Below are 18,367 nucleotides of genomic sequence, written 5' to 3' on the forward strand. Positions count from 1 at the left end.
TCCAAGCATCCAATGATGGTTACACAAAGAGATTCGACACCATTACAGAAAGTTTCCCTCATGTGGCTCATGTGGCTCGCTATGTGGACGACTCTATCTTGTGGGATGATGATATAGCACTGTCCTTTTTGCACACTATTAGATACATCATGCTATGTACTGAAAATGAGTATTTAACCCAGAAAAATTCCAATTTGCAAAAGACAATGTAGAGTTTGCTGGCTTCGACATCAGCCTAACAGGGTACAAACCATCTCAAAAATGACTTGAGAGCATCAGAAACTTTCCATCACTGACAAACATTACAGGAATTAGATCTTTCTTTGGTTAGGATTAACCAAGTTTCATATGCGTTTGCCCAAGCACCATCATGTCGCCCTTCAGAGAACTACTGAAATATAACAGCAGGTTTTACTGGGACGATACATTGGAACAACTCTTCCAGTAATCTAAGGAAACAATCCTAGAAAGCATCCGGGATGGCGTTCGAACATTTGAAATAAATCGCCCAACATGTCTGACTACAGACTGGAGTTGAGCAGGAATAGGATTTATCCTACTCCAAAACATTGTGCATGACCGTTCACAATGGACCACCGTTGTGGGCCAGAACATTGGAAAGTTGTATATGCTGGCTCCCAATTCACTAGACCTGCTGAAAACCGGTATGCACCAATTGAAGGGGAAGCTTTAGCTATAAAGTTTGGATTGGAAAGCTGCAAAATGTTTGTTTTAGGCTGCCCCCACCTGATACTCGCTATTGACCACAAACCCCTCGTGCCGATATTCAATGATCATATCTTGTGTAACGTGATTGACCCGAGGGAGCAATTTGCCCCTCATTGGGAAGCTTCGGACTTCCCAGGAACTGAAGAAGGCCGTATAACTATGATAAGATAGCTTTAATAGATCCCGGGCAACGGTGGATATCCCAAAGTAGTAGATATAGATATATACTTTATTTCATTGTCAAAATAGTTATATTTTGCTTTATTGTTTGGAAATCAGAAATATTGTTATTCGAAAATGATGACGGAAACGTTAGAATAATAGCGTCGACATTGTCTCACCCGACAGACTCAGTACCGGGGGTTCTGACTGACAGCCGATGAACTCTGGGGATCATGGAAATAGATATCATATTTTAGTCCCAAATTGTAAGGCTAGTGATATGGCTGAATTTCACACCCACAAATTTGGGTTCTCCAAATGCGTGTCGTGATTTGATTGGTTTGGGGAATTTTCCATCCCGAACACACACACCAATATATAATGCTAATATCGCGCGAAATTAGTCAGTTTCCAACCAGTTTGCATGCGAAACTCGAAGTAACAATATTATTCTCTGAAGACGTGACCAGCACACCCCTCTTTCGACCCATTTGAGTGCTGTCTCCGAAGAGAAGAGAGATTTGAGACTGTCAAATGTTTTTGACTTGTGATGGGGGTAGATATTTATTTGCTGCCCACATCAGCAAAATGTGGCACAAGGCCGGAAAGTGGGGACCCCGCAGGCTCCCCTAAAGAAGGGGCACTCCTGCAATTTTAAAAATTGCCTGAGTAACCCCGTCGGCATTCCCCGGTCGGGGCGCCTCAGGCAGCAAGCAATAAACTTGCCCCACCGGAAAGCCCGGTGGCAAGGCCTGGGAGGGTGGACCTCCTAGGTATTACCCAGGCGGTGTACCTCAGTCCAACAGGTGCTGGGCCGGTTCCCGGCCCCTCACCTGTTGGGCTGAGTGTCAAGTGACGAATCCTTGACTGGTACTACCCTGTCTCCCTGCAGCCGGAGCCGCTAGGAGACATCCCATCAAAATGGACTTTTGATGGGGGTAGATATTTATTTGCTGCCCACCTCAGCAAAATGTGGCACAAGGCCGGAAAGTGGGAACCCCGCAGGCTCCCCTAAAGGAGGGGCACTCCTGCAATTTTAAAAATTGCCTGAGTAACCCCGTCGGCATTCCCCGGTCGGGGCGCCTCAGGCAGCAAGCAATAAACTTGCCCCACCGGAAAGCCCGGTGGCAAGGCCTGGGAGGGTGGACCTCCTAGGTATTACCCAGGCGGTGTACCTCAGTCCAACAGGTGCTGGGCCGGTTCCCGGCCCCTCACCTGTTGGGCTGAGTGTCAAGTGACGAATCCTTGACTGGTACTACCCTGTCTCCATGCAGCCGAAGCCGCTAGGAGACATCCCATCACAATGGACTTGGGTATGAGATGAATGGATTCGCCAATCATTTTTATAACCAACGGCTGTGCTAAACAACCAATGAAAACGTCGCAAAATTATTCTAAAAATTGTCGAATTTTGGATTCAATCAGTTCGCCGTTTGCTACGTCATGGACCGCATTTAATTTTTCGCCGCCATCTTGGTTACTGATCTGAACTACGCCGCCATCTTTGTTCAACACAATGTCTCAAAACTTAACAGAGACTTTTAAAACTTGCTAAGAACTGAACAACATATTGTAAAAAAGTCTGTAATATATTTTGTGAAATTAGAATAGAATTCAAGCGTCTGTTGTCTTTCTTGCCTGGTTTTGTTATTCGTTTTCACATACTAGGATTCAATGTGATGACCTCTCAAAGAACCAGACGACACGAGCCAAAGTTTTCGAGACGATCGGGGGTCCTTACATAGTTCACCAGAAAGGGTGTTACAAATGGTGGCCGTTGACCTGGATTTACCCTGTTTTGGTTGCCACGGACAAAAGAGAAATCTTTCCATGACGAACTCAGGGGGAAAAAAAGTCGTAATAATAGAGATCGACAGAAAAAGACAAACAGACAGAGACAGTTGGGGAAAAAAAAGAGAGGGAAAGAAACTAAGGAAGCCCGAAAAAAAACAAAACAAAATAAACTCGGAGACATTTCAAAAAAGAAAAACCTTAAGAGAGAAAGGAACATTGAAAAACATAGAAAACACACATTTGAAAAAGACTCTAAGACAGAAAAAGAAACCCCGCACCCCGTGAAGAACACATTTTGAAAAAAACTTAGAAAAGAGGAAAGGAAAGAGTCTGATATACAGAAAACAAACTTTTTTTTTTCCTTTCCCTCTTTTTTGGACCGCAAGTGTGTGCGACGTCAACGACGTAGAGGAGAAAGACGAAGAGAGGAATTCACGGTAAGCAAACGTTTTTTTTTTCTCTGCTTGACTGTCTGTGCAATTTAGCCTCGTTGTAGAGAGAGAGAGAGAGAGAGAGAGAGAGAGAGAGAGAGAGAGAGAGAGAGAGAGAGAGAAGGGAAGATTATATGTGTGTTTTAAAAAGTACATAGGAAAGCGTGTTCTTTTTGCTATGTAAACTGTAAAACGATTAGCACGAATAGTCATATTATTGAGTTAGAGAAAGAGAGAGAGAGAGAGAGAGAGAGAGAGAGAGAGAGAGAGAGAGAGAGAGAGAGTGTGTGTGTGTGTTTGTTTTTAAAAAACAAGAAATACAAATAAAAGAGGAAGTGAAAAAAGTTTTTATTGTTTTTTGCTTAAAATCTTTTGTGTGAATGCATAATTGTTTTTTTTTTTATTATTCTTATCAGTTGTTTATGTGATTTTTCTCTCTTATGGAAGTTAATTGACATTGTGTATATTTGAATGTTTTGAGTGTCATGGGGGCGCAGAGAGATAATCAATAATATTAGTGAAGTAAATAACTGAATTATGCGAATGTCTAGTTAAAACGTAAGAAGGAATTCTTAATTGCGATCCCAGCGTAAAAGGGGATTGCGAGATGCGGGCATTTTAGTAGCAAGAGAGGGGTGTGTGTGGCGCCAGGGAGCGATGATCATCATCGCCGATGATGTTGGTGACAGAGGTCAGGATGGAATTAACTTTTTACGATGAAGGAGAGAAGGCATTAGCAGCCCTCTCGGCGATGTTGGTTGACAAAGACATCAAGAGATGACTCAGTCCAGAGAAATTCCTGGAGGGTCAGAAGACTGGCTTGATTCTGGTTGATGTCACAAGAGGTCAATGATGAAAGGTTAGAATAACCTTGAGTGATCTCCCTGACCTGTGGTCGAGGTTAAATGAGAACTGTCAGAGAATGCTTATAACTTGGGAAGCAAACAATCGGAAATGGGATGATATGTGGCCCCATAACCCACCAGATACAGGGCTAGAAGGAAAAGGGAGTACCCTACCTCGAGAATAAGTTAATACGAGGTTATAGAGTTTTGTTCACTTATTTTGAAGTGACTATTCGTTGACTTCTGTCGAGAGTGGGTTGGCTCTGATGATAATGATTAATGACTTTGGTTACATTACAATTTTAAAATTGTGAGGAGAGAATTCCAGTGATTGAATTTGGTTGAAAAAAAAATGAGAATATTAATTTAATAAGTTCGTGAATTTTGATGAAACATTTTAGCTGAATTGATCTGTGTTTATTAATCGATATTAATCATTGTTGTTGAGAATTAAACTTTTGAGAGTTGTGTTTTTATGTATTCAAACGAGAATACTTGGAAATATTAAATTTTGAGAGTTGAATTAATTTTTGAAAAAAAAAAAAATTTTGTTTACCTCAGTCTGGAAGGATTTCGCTTATTAAACTGAACAAATTTTAGTTGAGTTCGGTTGAGAATAATTAGAAGCATTAATTTCGGCGAATGAACTGACTTTTGGAAGACTTGGAATTTTGCCTCAGTCAGGAAGGATTTCTTAAATGCGAAATAAGAACTAAGAGGCTGCAAAACTGAATGGAATGAGTTGAGAATAACTGGTGCACTCAGTTTTGCGCGAAAGGCGATTGATTTTTTTTAGATGGATTTTATTAATTAAAAAAAAAAGGATAGAATTTCTCGTGCGATAACGAGGCGTTAACTGAGTCTTCTTGAAGGCCGTTAAATATTACAAATTTTTTAGTAATTAATTTCTTTTTAAGTTGAATTCTGAAAGTAACAATCAGTAATGATTGAAGTTTGCGTGAGCTCGTGATGCATTTCTGGATATGGATCCGTTCGGACATGCCGCCTGGAAGGATGCTGGGGGGCGCGTGGATAGCTCCTTGTAATTTTTTTTAGTAACCGTCCATAAGGAGACAGATTAATTATGTTGGAATTGAGGTCGTTGTCTGCATGAGCGTGTGTGTGTCACATGGAGAGAGAAGTGTATTATGGGAACGTGTTTTGAAATACCGAAAGGAATTCGATAAATTAGGGGGCGTATCTGGCTTCCTGTAGTTTTTTTTATTATTTTAACTATCCATGAGGGTATGGATTAATTTTATTGAAACTGAATTGATTGTTTAAACAGCCTGTGACAAAAAGGTGCTTAACTTTTTGTAAATAGTTGTGTTGTGTACTGACAGACAGAATTTTCCTCGCTTTGTTCCGGGGATGGGTGTGATCAAGCTGGTGTATCTGTGGAGACCAGAAGAAATGGTCTGATAGCAAAATGGCGAGCGGTAGCTGACAGAAGGAAGGAGCTGTGTAATGTGATGTGGTCCCGGGCGTGGCAGAATCGCAATATGTTGACCCTCGGTGACCCTGAGCACCACGTTCGCTCTGCTTGTGGTTAGGAAAAAAATAGCATTGATGAACGCTCCACCTGGAGGATGGTTGGAGAGATTGATGGCTGTCAGTCATAGCTGCGTTAATGAATATAAGAGATATTTGGAGGAGTAGAATAATATACCTGAATATTAAACTCTTGGAGCATAACATATTAGTGTTTGTATCTGTAGCAGAAACAAATAGAACTCTTCTTGTGCGTCAGTGCCTCCCCTGACTCTGCGATACGACAAATACTGACCAATAGGAGGCATAGTGCAGGGATCTTCCTTACCCCTTAAGGAACTATAACTGCTTCTGTTCGGGACGAGAAAAACTCTTCCTTTTTCAGCGAGACGTCAAAGAGAGCAGACCTGTTTTCTCACTCTCTTTCTCTGCCTACACCGGTATTGATGGTTCCCACTTGGGAATAACTCTTAAAATGACAACATTACCCGCCTTTGCCGGTGACGTTCGAGTTTGGTTTGCCCAACTCGAATCATGTTTTGCTGCGAACAACGTTTTGGAGCAAACACAATTACATATTTTATTTAGTGCTTTCCCCGCGTCTTTGACTCCTGTTGTCAAGGACTCTTAATGCTACATATGACAGCATAAAGTGGGAGGTACTGCTCCGGACGTCAGTCTCGGCAGAAAAACGTTGGTCCATAACGAACATTTAGGGGACTGCAGGCCAACAGAGTTACTCCACAGAATGAGGGAGCTGGCAGAAGATGTCCCTCCTGACAGTACCCTAATTAAGCAGCTTTTCTTTTCAAGGCTGCCGGCGCAAGTAAAGGCAATACTAGCGCCTATGATAGAGAAGCATTCCGTCGATGTAGACTTGGAATTACAGAGAGACTTTACATGGGTTTTTACCGTAGCAGATTTACCTTACCGCATCCTAGGCGCAGACTTCCTGCATCATTTTAATTTAATGGTAGACATGCGCAGACACCGGCTGATAGACGCTAGTACGGAACTTTCCGTCCCTGGCATAATGCGAAATGTCGCATCTATCAGCCCGGTATTTTTCATTGCCACTTCAAATGATCCTTACCATGAGTTGCTACACTCCTACCCGGAGTTAATAAACTTAAATTTTGTGGTGAGCAAACCCACGCACACCACAAAACACCACATCGAAACCACAGGTGCTCCTGTGTTCTCACGCCCTCATCGCCTCCCTGCTGATAAACTTAAAGCAGCGAAGGCTGAATTCAATCATATGCTACAGTTGGGAATAATACGCCCCTCGCACAGTCCATGGGCTTCCACTTTGCATATAGTCCCAAAATGTGACGGAGATCGGCGTCTGACTAGGGACTACCGACGACTCAATGCCATGACGGTACCTGATCGTTATCCAATCCCACATATACAGGATTTTGCTTCCTCATTGCCTGGTTGTAAGACCTTTTCCAAACTAGATTTGGTCAAGAAACTATGTAAAACTGTATATTTCTGTTAAAAAAGAAACTTTTCTTTCTCTCATTTCTACAAAAAAGAACGTTTTATAAACAAAAAAAAAAAAAACGCAAATATTCCCCAACTTTTTACAGAAAACTAAGAACATTTTTTTTTCTTTGTAAAAACAAAAAAATAACGTGAATAAATGTACATTTTTATTTAATTTTTGTTTTCGTTCTGCTACCTTTTTCTCTGTCGTTTTTCAGCCTAAGCAGGGGGTTATGTAGCAGAAACAAATAGAACTCTTTTCTTGTGCATCAGTTCCTCCCCTGACTCTGCGATATGGCACATACTGACCAATCAGAGGCATAGCGCTGGGATCTTCCTTACCCCCTTAAGGAACTACAATTGCTTCCGTCCCGGACGAGAAAAACTCTTCCTTTTCCAGCGAGACGTCAAAGAGAGTGGACCTGTTTCCTCACTCTCTCTCTCTCTGCCTACATCGTTATCAACAGTTCCCACTTGGGAATAACTACCGGGCAAAGGCAGACGAGTTCTATCCTAGCTTTATCTTTTTTGGCATCTTACCCTTGCTTCAATAAACTTTTTCCTTGTGAAGTTTTATGAAGTTGTTTGTTTGTTTATTCAGTAGCTTGTGTTGAAATATTTATTTTATTAGGGAGTGCCCGAAAAGCAACTCCCTAAATATCTGTACCCCTCTGGATCGAGGAACCAAATACGAGGTTTATCAAGTTATTACTCCACCCGCTCCATATCCACTGGACACACCCAAGTTAGGGTTGGTAGTCAGTTACAGACTGGAGTCAGAATATGTAGCGTTTAATATGGCAAGAGATAGATTCATGCTGTTGAATCAGCGAGAGGCAGGAAAATGCTGAAATAATGGTCTTGGAATTTGACGGTCACAGAGTCCGTTGTATGTCACTGGATATCATGAGTTGTGTGTGTTGGGATTATTTCAGGGGGATGAGAGAGAGTGATAAATCGCGTCTGCAAGGTTGAAGTGGCAAGTGAAGGTCTTTTGCCACTGGCTATAAGTGTAGCTGAAGGCACCTGGTTGGTATCCACGCAACAGAAGATGGAATTGTCCAAGGTATGCAGTAACATGGCTGCTGGGATAATCAGGGTGACACCACCTTTAACTATGGTAGAACTGGACAGGGGATGTGAAGCCTGGTGAAAGGGCATAGGGTTACCTGCGTATTATCAGGTTGAGGAACGGTATTTGTGAAAAGCACCTGAGGTAGAGTGTGCGAGTGACCAATTGAATAACCTCACTGACTTCTGGGACCCCCTGATCCATCATTCACCGCCACATACCTGACTTAGGCTACCAAAAGCTATGGGAGGAGTTAGACGAATAGATTTGAGTGAATTGCAGGCCCGATTAAACAGTCTGGAGAATACAGAAGCTAGGGATAGATTTCATAAGGTAGTGATTACAGGAGCGGGAGTGAGCACGCTAGTAACAATAATGGTGCTGTTGTTGGTGATTGTATGATGTATGAAAAGGACGAATGTAAGAAGGAAGTGAGGCGATGAGCATCTCGAGGCTGATTGCACAGGTAGCAAGAGAGAGTGGTTTGAACCCGCCTGTGATCCTGGAAAATGCGGCTGCTGGTGCTGACAAAATCGAAATGCATTCCAAAAACCTCCCCAACGCTGAGAGACAGAGGAACTGAAGACGGCTTGAAGATTCTCTTCTTTTCTTTTCTTTTTCTTTATTTTATCTCTGTTTTGTCAAAATTCTTGCAGGACGCTGAGCTGAGAACCGTCAAAAGAAAATCCCAACGATAGCTTGAATGACCATCTATTGAGGTGAGAAGAAGTCCTCAGTTGAAAGAAATTCTTACAAGATGCTTATAAAGAACATTTGAACTGTGAATTAAAAGGTGAAACTTCAACTACGATTTCTTAAGGTGAGAAAGATTCTCCTAGTCTAATAAAAAGCGGGTCTTTTGAGTACCCTGATTAGGGCTGTAACCCAATGGCAAGGCTATCTGATTATTAACAAAGTGGAAAAAAAAATCTTGTGAATTATGATTGAACTCTGTGAGAAGCAAAAATTTGAACTATGATTGAATTTCTGAAAAAACTGGAAAAGGGGGAATAACTCTTATGAATTGAAAAAAAAGAATGACAATTAATAATGGGAACTTTTGTATTTTATTGAGTGACATTTATAAATGGTGATTATCTTTGAATTATTAATGTGAATAGTGAAAAAAAAAACAAACACAAACACAAAAAAATTTGCATGTGAAAAGAAAAAAGAGACTTAAATACCTGATGAACATGTGAACTATGAACTGCATCTTATTATCCCTTATGAACTATGAACTTTTTGAACTGACTTTCTTATGAATTTTGGAATGGAAAAAGGGTGAGAACCCTGATTAAAGGGTGGTTGTTGGATTGTGTACATGTTAATTTTTTCAACAGGTAAATTGATGATGGAGAGAGGGAGGTGTGAAAAAAAAATCTGAGGGCGAACTGTGGAAAGGATGGAGCGGTGTGTTGAGAAATTAGACTCCATTGGTTCTATCGAAGCAATGTAGTCTAAAGGGGTGAAATGTAACGTGATCGACCTGAGGGAGCCATTTGCCCCTCATTGGGAAGTTTCGGACTTCCCAGGAACCGAAGAAGGCCATATAACTATGCTAAGATAGCTTTAATAGATCCCGGGCAACGGTGGATATCTCAAAGACTTAAAGTAGTAGATATAGATTTTTTTTTTACATAGAAGTCACCACTTATCAAGGCTCGGAGGCCACCCAGGGATAAGGGTTATTGCATGTACAGTAATCAATGAGATAGTATTGTAGTAATCATTAGTATTGGAGATTTTAGTGTCTTACTTAAGAGGGCGGTTTGTCAGGAATTTGTTTATGTTGAATTTGAAGATATCCAAGTTGTAGTCAGGTGGTAAACAGGCAAACGGAAGAGAGTTCCACAGGCGTGCACTTCTGAGAAAGAAGCTCTGCTCATGGAATTTATGTATGGATTTAGGCACAGATAAAGAGTGGAGAAAATTATTGACAGTAGTTTCTGCCAGACGGGTGTTCCTCATGAAAGATTGGCGAGGGGGCACAAGAGATTGGAGCTCAGATGAACACTTGCCATGGAAATAACGAAAAAACAAAGACAGGCTCGCAACGTTTCTTCTGTGGGAGAGAGACTACAGGGAAGAGAAAAGGGCATCCCCCACTAAGCCACCAAGTCTATTTTGTACTCTGTCAAGGCAGGATAGGCTGCTTTTAGCAGCTCCTTCCCAGATGTGGCAGCAGTACTCCATCCTTGGATGGTATGTTCAGTGGAGAGATTGGTTACGGTGGAGAGTTCGGTGGGGGGATGTCACACCCGGTGGCACCCTAAGTTCAGTTCGGGGTACCACTCCCAATAGTGGTGCCCAGAGGAAAGGTAAACAGCATGGCAGGTATGACCTGTCAAGCCTGCCAGATGCTGAGCCTCTCAGTGCTGTCCCCCACACCATTAATAGAAGTGAATTAGTCAGCTTGTGTGGCTACTCTCCGACCTCATTTGATGTTGTCGGCCCCAGCGCGTCCTATCTAGCTGGGGCGAGTGATCAGGGCTGGTGGATCCATACACCGGCTGGTTGACGGGCTTCAACTGTTATCCTGCCTGCCCACAGGAGGAACATGCTCCTGAGGGCAGGAGTAAGGTCAGTCAGTTCTATGGAGTTGCCCAAAAAAGCAGCCACTGACCCTGATCAGACTACAGCTGAAAACCTCTATGACTGGGAAGCCGCTATTGAGAAGATGGCTACTTCCTAAAGATCAGCAGAAGTAACAGCAGTAGAAGCAGCAGCAAAAAAGAATAGAAGCAAGGAAGTCCAGGTCCCCAACAAAAAAGGAGGGGGTTGCCAGACGGGGAGCTGCAAAGATACCAGTAGCAGCTCTTAAAAGGCCACAATGCTCTTGAAGAGTGGCCAACGTTGTTAACTGGGGCGCCGGATTCCGGGACCATACAACCCGAACAAAAGACGCCTGCAAGTCCTGCCCAGGAGCCATCCCCAGGGACAGCTTGGGGACCCCAGTCACAAATGAAGCCAGGAGAGTATCGCCAGCTCTTCGAGACCAAACACATAGACTTAACAGAAGGGAACATCATTAAACCAGCCTCTTGAGCCGTTAAAGAGCTGGCAAAAAGAATAATCTCTTTCGTCTCTACAGATCTCAATACAAAGGGATTGCCTGGGGTCACCAAAGACACTATGGCAGAACTCCTGTGGGAGTTAAATATCCCAGCTCAATACATATGTAGACAGAGCTATGCCATGTGGGATGTGCTTCTTCCCACAAAAGAGGATGCCTTTAAATTGTCCAGGTCCGACTTGAAGTGGAGGAACATATGCCTCAAGTCAGAGTACTTGAGCTGGCATCCTGTTTTATTGACAGCAAACATCTGGGAGCTGTCTTAAGTCAGTATGGGGATGTTGAGGCAGTCATCCCGGTTCGTGGTCCCCATAACCTCATGGCAGGGGACTACCAGCTAAAGATGAATCTAGACTGGGATGGGTTTAATGATACCACCGTTGCTCAGGTGCAGTACCTGAACAATGACCTGGACAATGAATGTTATTGTGGAGGGCAAGAAACCCAGTTGCTGGCATTGCCAGCAGCTGGAGCACATGTCGAAAAACTGTCCTCAAAAAAATCTCCCCCCAAACCCCAGCTGCTCAGGCCCCGGCAGAACTCCAAAAGTAGGAGCTCCCCCACAACAACAGAAGGGGGCACCAATAAAGACACCAGACGGCTGGAGTAAGGTGGTAAAGGCCGGGAATAAGATGTCGACAGAGCCTCCACCTCCAGCAGCCAAGTCACCAGCTAAGAAGACCCCCTCCAAGAACTTGTGATCCCGTGGCTTCCCGAATCCATAAGTGCCACCGAGGAGCTGCGGAAACCAAAACAAAAATTGTTGTTCCTTTGGAAACATACTCAGAAGGGGAGCAGCAAATAAAGACAGAGGAGATGGAGAAGGAAGCCAGCAAAGCTAATGATAAGATCAAGGAGACTGGCTTCCCATCCCTTCCTCAAAGAAAGATGTGACTATCATTTCTGCTCAGACGCCCCCACCTGAACCCTTCATTCCCACTCCTGAGCAGAACACCCCTCCCCTATTCACTCCCCCAGCAATACCAAGGAGCTGGAAAGCTCCGTAAGACTTACTTCTGTCTCCTTCAGAAGTAAGAACCGAAAAAACCCGCAAGCTCCTCTTCCTACTAGGTGACTGAATTTGCGAGGTAGACCTGCAACAATGCAGCGGCTGATATCACCGCCTGCCAAAGGGCAATCATCAAACCTTTGCAGCTTCTTACTCAGGTCCGAAGTAAAGATGTTGATAACCCAAGGAACTTTCCGGATGCCCCCCACTAGTAAAAATATTTGTGCGGAAGGGCAAAGAGGGCTGTACAAAAGCTCTTTAGAAGATGGTGGAAGAGGGACATGAATCCCTGCCTCAGCTAGAGCCCCGTTGTGAAGGGAGGGTCCCTATTTTTATAGGGCCCTCAAACTTACCTTTCCTTTGGATGTTGGAGGAATTGCCAGAGGCGGACGAGTTTCGTCTGAACTGCTTTTGGGCAGTTTCGGTCAAGCCTTGGCATCCTGACCCCCAGGAATTTCAGGATGGTGGTTGAAACTGATTAGGTGTAATGGCCACATACTTGAATTTGTGTAGTCTAAATACGGTGGACATGAGGTGTTGAAGCAAGGCTTCTCGTGTGCTGAAGGCCCTCATGTCCTTAGACATAGATGTGGCTGTATTACAGGAAATCCACAATGATTCAAATGATGATCATCGATTGCTGTCGAGTCATTTTGATGTCTTTTCAGCATTCGGTAATCAGCAAGCTAGAAGATCCCTCTGTTAGTAAGATGCACCCTACCTGCAATGGTGAACGTTGCACACACTGATGCCAATGGCAGACTGGTTGTGGCCGATGTTGCCATGAACAATAAGAAGTACTGAATTCTTGCAGTTTATGTGCCCTATTCAACGCAGGAGAGGAACCTCTTTTTTTTTTGGCAGTTGGAGGTGTTTCTTGGTGGTTCGGAGTGGTTAGTTTTAGTTGGGGACTGGAATGCCATCCTTGATCCCTGAATTGATAGAGGGGGCGCTAGCAGGATGGGAAGGTGTAATAGCAGTCTGACCTGATGGCCTTGTGCAAGCTAGTCAACAAATTTCACATTGTTCACCCTGGGCGGGAGATGTGGACTTGGACCTCGTCGGCCATCAGTGCAAGATTATACCTGGACCATGTAAAGTGTCGGCAAGATGACATATATTTGGAAACACACTTGTTGCCACAAATGTCTTGTTTAAGTTTGCCTCTCTTGCAAGCGGGTGAGTCTACTTCTATGGAAGTGCGACGCCAAGACCACTCCAGTCTTGTAACTGGGTGTCTTGGGTTCGATTCCACTTCTACACGCCCCCCCCCTTCTAGGGCCACAAGATACTCACGTTGTTGTCCAATGTTTTGAGGCTCTGGAGTAGTCGTGCCACGTGCCCTATGTCTGTGTGGATAGTTTCCTGGGTGGTCGCGTCACCCTTCTGCTATGACACACTGGTTGGTCTTCCTCAACCTCCATCATCTCAGGGGAAGATGTGCCATCCACCTCCATCTGTTCTGGCAGAGTGTTGAATGTTTTGGGCTGGTGTTGATCCGTACACATGGAGGACCATTGTCCCGGTACTTCGGGCTCTGTTATGTTGTCTATGGTATCCAACATTCCTGGTAGCTCCTCAGGTATCGGGTGACAAAAGGTATCTACCACGGAGTTTATTCTTTGGAGGAATCTGCGATTGCGACGGGTTACCCGGTTACTCCCATCAATGCATACATTATACTGCCATTTACCTAGTGTTTCCACCACTCTTCCCATCTTTGCCCATCGGCGCAGGTGTGGACCATCTTGGTTTTGAACCTACAGTTTCCCGAATTTTCAGTGCCTGAAGTGGGTGACATTCCGTGTCATTTTGTCATCGCTGTTTCCCTATAACAACTGATTTCCCTCCAGCATTTATGGATTCGATATCAGTCCTGGAGTACTGGAAGATGGTCCTTTATCACACGACCGTAGAGCATCATCGCTGGAGACATATGTAGGTCTTGTACCAGGATGTTGCGATGAGTCAGTAGGGACCTAGCTGCCCGGTCATTGCATAGGCGATCGCAACTGTCTGTGTTAGGTAGTTCTTCCCTCATAAATCGAAAAAGTCCATCAACTTCTTTTGAAATGGGAACTCGGGGTTCGATGGCGGCATTAGGGATTCCCTAGGTTGTGCCGGTGCATCCAAGATGGTTTTTCTAATTTTTGCAAGCACCAGCGATGCCTGGTTAAAAGGAGACGGTGTATGATGAGTTTCTCGTAGGGTTAGTGGCGTTGAACTTTTGTAGATCTACTGTATGCCTCAGTGACCCATCCTTTTTTGGTGCAACCACCATTCTGGAGCACCATGTTGTAGGAGTACCTACTGGTATAGGTTCTATATGCCCAATGCCACATCTCAGTTGAGGTCCTCCTTAACTCTTTTCTTCTAATGGTGTGGTACCAGGATTGGGGTGTGGACCGCTGAGGATTTGGCCCCCGGGATGAATGTGATGTCCATGGGTTTTCCTTTCATCGCCTGCAGCCGTTGATGTGGGTATACATTGAATTCACTGGACTAAAAATGCTTCTTTATCCATCGTTCCAATCGGGGTCTGTTTTTCTCCGTAGGGGCAAAAGAGATATTGTCCAGCTTAGTTGAGACATTAGTTCTTTGTGGGCACCCACATGGCGCCTTTCCACCATCACTAGTTGCCACATTCTGCTGGGAAGTTGGGTCTGGAAAGTTCTCTGGTACCAGACCAAGGTCTTTTAGGGCTGACTCGGACAGGCAGAAATCTGATGTATTCTTTGATAAATATATAATCTGACGTGTTTCCCGTGATCCTACTCTGATTTTAGCAAATATCACGCCTTTTATATTTAGTAGGTTTTCTGTGATTCCCCGAATTCGGTGACTGGTCAGTACTAGATATTTGTCTGGAAACTTAAGAATTTTTTGGATTTCTGGTCCGCTAGAGCATGTCTGTGCCCCAGTATCTGCGATTGCATCAATGCAGTGAGTATTGAGGCCAGCTGGCCCTATGGAGATGCGGCTGAATTATACATGGGCCTCTGGAATCAGAGTTATCTCTACTGTCAGGGTTGGTGCTGGATCAGAAGTACCACTTCGGAACATATTTTTGTTCCAAATAAGGTACGGCACGGCCTTTGGTTTTGTCAGGTTGGCTTCACCTCTCTTTTTTATTTGCCCATCTTGGCAAATCATCCGGTTACAACGCTTTTTGTGTCTTTGGGTAGTGAAAGTTCTGGATTCTGCTCCGACCACTCCCGCTGTAGATCTGTTGCTGGACCTCTGCTTCGGTTTTCGGCAGACTCTTTTAAAATATTCGGTCAAGCCGCAATTGTGACAAGCCATCTTTGCTGCTGGGCAGCTCCCTCGTCCTTTTGAGTCATCAGGGTGTGAGCTCTTCCCACACCATTTACAGGGTTCAGTATCTCTCGGATTTGATACAGTCTGGTTCTCCCGAGGCCACTGCCTGTGGCCCGACTTCTGTATGCTCGTTGTAGTAGGGTATACACTACTGTGTCTCAAGGCTGACAAGCCTGATAAATTTTTCTTCCAGTGTCGTAAACGTCATAGCCTCCAACAGCACCTTGCTTTGATGCTCCAGGTTTGCCAGCCCTGCCATCATTTGTCCTGTTACCATATCGTTGGAGTAGCTGACTTTTCGACCGCATCCTATCCTGTTTGGATAAGTCACTGAAAAGTTACAGAATTTTGCGAATGATCGAAGTCGTGCCACTTCTGCCTTACAGAATGAAATTCTTGCCAGTACACTTCTTTGTGTAGACTTCTGATGGCTACAAGCTTTATGTGTCATGACAGCTGTTCTTCCGTGACGGAGTTCAGTATTTCTGCTCCTACCATATCGAACAACAGCCGGTTTACTTCTGGAGAGAAGGTCGTTCTCAGCTTGTTTGTTAACGCTGTTGGCTCCGTCAACCCACACATCTCCTTGTATCTATTCCAGGAGCCAATGAATATCGCCCAGTCACCATCACTTCGGTTCTATGGTAGGTCTGTCAGGTCTCCTTGTAAGTGGCTTGCTGGACTGTCCTCCATCTCTTCGCAGGGCGATGTTCTCTTGCTGTAGCTCAAGGATCCGTTGCAGTAATGTCTGCTGTGTTTGTTCGTTCACATTCCAACATTGTTTGTAGCAGGTTTCCTATATCAGTGACGCCATGTAAAGTGTAGGCAAGACAAAGTATATTTGGAAAAACTCGTTGCCAGGAATGTCTTGTTTAAGTAGCCCACTCTTGCCTCTCATGTGGGTGAGTCTACTTCTATGGGGGTGTGACACCAAAACCACTCCGGTCTTGTAACTGGGCATCTTGAGTTCGATTCCACCTCTACAGACCTATTGTTAGTTTGAAGAGGTAATGTAGATTACATATCCTGTCCAAAGTTTCACTGGTTAGGGCACTCTGCCAGATTAGAGTTAGATAGGAACACTAGCATAGCTGGGTACTGGAAGTTAAATACTTCCTTACTGGAGTTATCTGACTTCGGGAAAAGCTAGGAAAACACATAGTGAAGGGCTTAGTGGGGGCGGTTACAGGAAGTAAGTGGTGGGTAAACACTAAGTCTAGTATTAGGCGCTTTTCTGTTCAATATAGCCAGCGCCTCACCTTAAATAAGGCTAAGGCAGAAAAGTGTCTAGTTGCCACATTATACATGGGCCTCTGGAATCAGAGTTATCTCTACTCTCAGGGAAGATAAGTTGACCCAGGTGGTGGCTGGGTCCCTAGCGATAGAACTAGGTAAAGAGGAACTGAAACGCTTGTCTAGCGAGCGGTATGAAGGTTAAGTAGTTAAGGCTAGGTTAGAAAGAGTGTCCAATGAAGCCGTGAATGTTGACGTATCAGAGTGTAGATCTTCACTCTGGTACAGATCGGACAGCTACATTCATAGAGTTCAGAGGACGTGACCTGGTATCAGCTTGGGAGATTTGTGAGGGGTTCCAAAAGCATCTCGCAGATTGCTTCTCTTAACTGTCCAGACTCTGCGGCCAGGAGTTCAGTGACTATTTGGCTGGCTTGCCCCACTTGGAGGAGGCTCAAGCAGCTAGTTGTGATGGTTGGGTTATAGAGCGTGAGGTAGTTGCTACACTAAAGCAGGCCAGCTACAACAAATCTCCGGGACTTGATGGTTTGCCCTACTAACTGTACTTGAGGCTGTCACACATATTCGTTCCAATTCTGATGGGTGTGTTTAACCACTGATTTGAAACAGGATCCATTCTGGGTCAGGTTACCAAAGGAGTGGTCACACTTCTGAAGAAGAAGGATGCATATGTTGGGGGGTGGGGTGAAGCAGACAATTTTAGGTCCATAACTCTGCTAAACACAGAGTTAAAGATTTTGGCACGCGTTCTTGCAAACCGGTTGCAGGTCATTATTACTGACTTGGTCGAACCTGATCAGAATTATGCTGTGAAGGGGAGATCAATTTAAAACAATTTGCATCTGGTCCACACAATCATAGAGGGATTAGAAGATGACACTGATCAATTTAGATCATTCCAAGGCGTTTGATAGGGTCGACCATGGATTCCTGAGATCGGTTCTAGAGGGGGCAGGTTTTAATCCGGGCTTTCACAAATGGATCTCCACTTTGTACACTCGGCTGACGGCAGTTGTTGAGGTGAATGGGATGCGGTCAGAACCTTTTATTATCTCTCGGTTGGTACATCAAGGTTGCCTGTTGTCTCCTTTGTTTTACGTCCTCGTAAATTGAAGATGGGGGAGACTGGACTGGCCCTGCACAGAATTGCTCTTCCTGGTGGCGTGTGCGCCAAGGTTTATCCATATGCCGATGATGTGATAGTATGCATCTCGAACCTGAGATACATCTGCATCATAATAAAGGGTCTCAGGCAGTACAAAGAGGTTACAGGGGTTGTAGTCAACCTTAGCAAATCTAAGGGCCTAAGGTTGGCTGCCTAGCGAAGTACTCTTTCGCTTCTAGATCACTTCAATTGGACTGATGGCCCGGTTTGGATCCTTGGCGTTTGGTTTGGACTGAGCCTCCAATTAAACAAGAATTGGTGGGAAGTACAGGCAAAGGTCTAAGTGTCTGTAAGGATTTGGCTTTGTAAGGGACTTTCCCTTAAAGGTAGTGTGGAGACACATCTTTCCCTTATCCTTTACCAACTGTCTGTACTACCCCTACCTGTGGACCGCTTAAAGGCATTAATGCATTCCATCTCCTCACTTCTTTGGAATGAGGGAAATTCTATGGTTCATAGACAGGTCTGCACTCAACGTCTGCGTGATAGGGGATGCCGAACTTGACTAGCCACAAAAATGCAGAGATTAG

This window comes from Euprymna scolopes, chromosome 14 (genome assembly GCF_053919585.1).
Source record: "Euprymna scolopes isolate OS-2025 chromosome 14, ASM5391958v1, whole genome shotgun sequence".
Lineage (NCBI taxonomy): Eukaryota > Metazoa > Mollusca > Cephalopoda > Sepiida > Sepiolidae > Euprymna > Euprymna scolopes.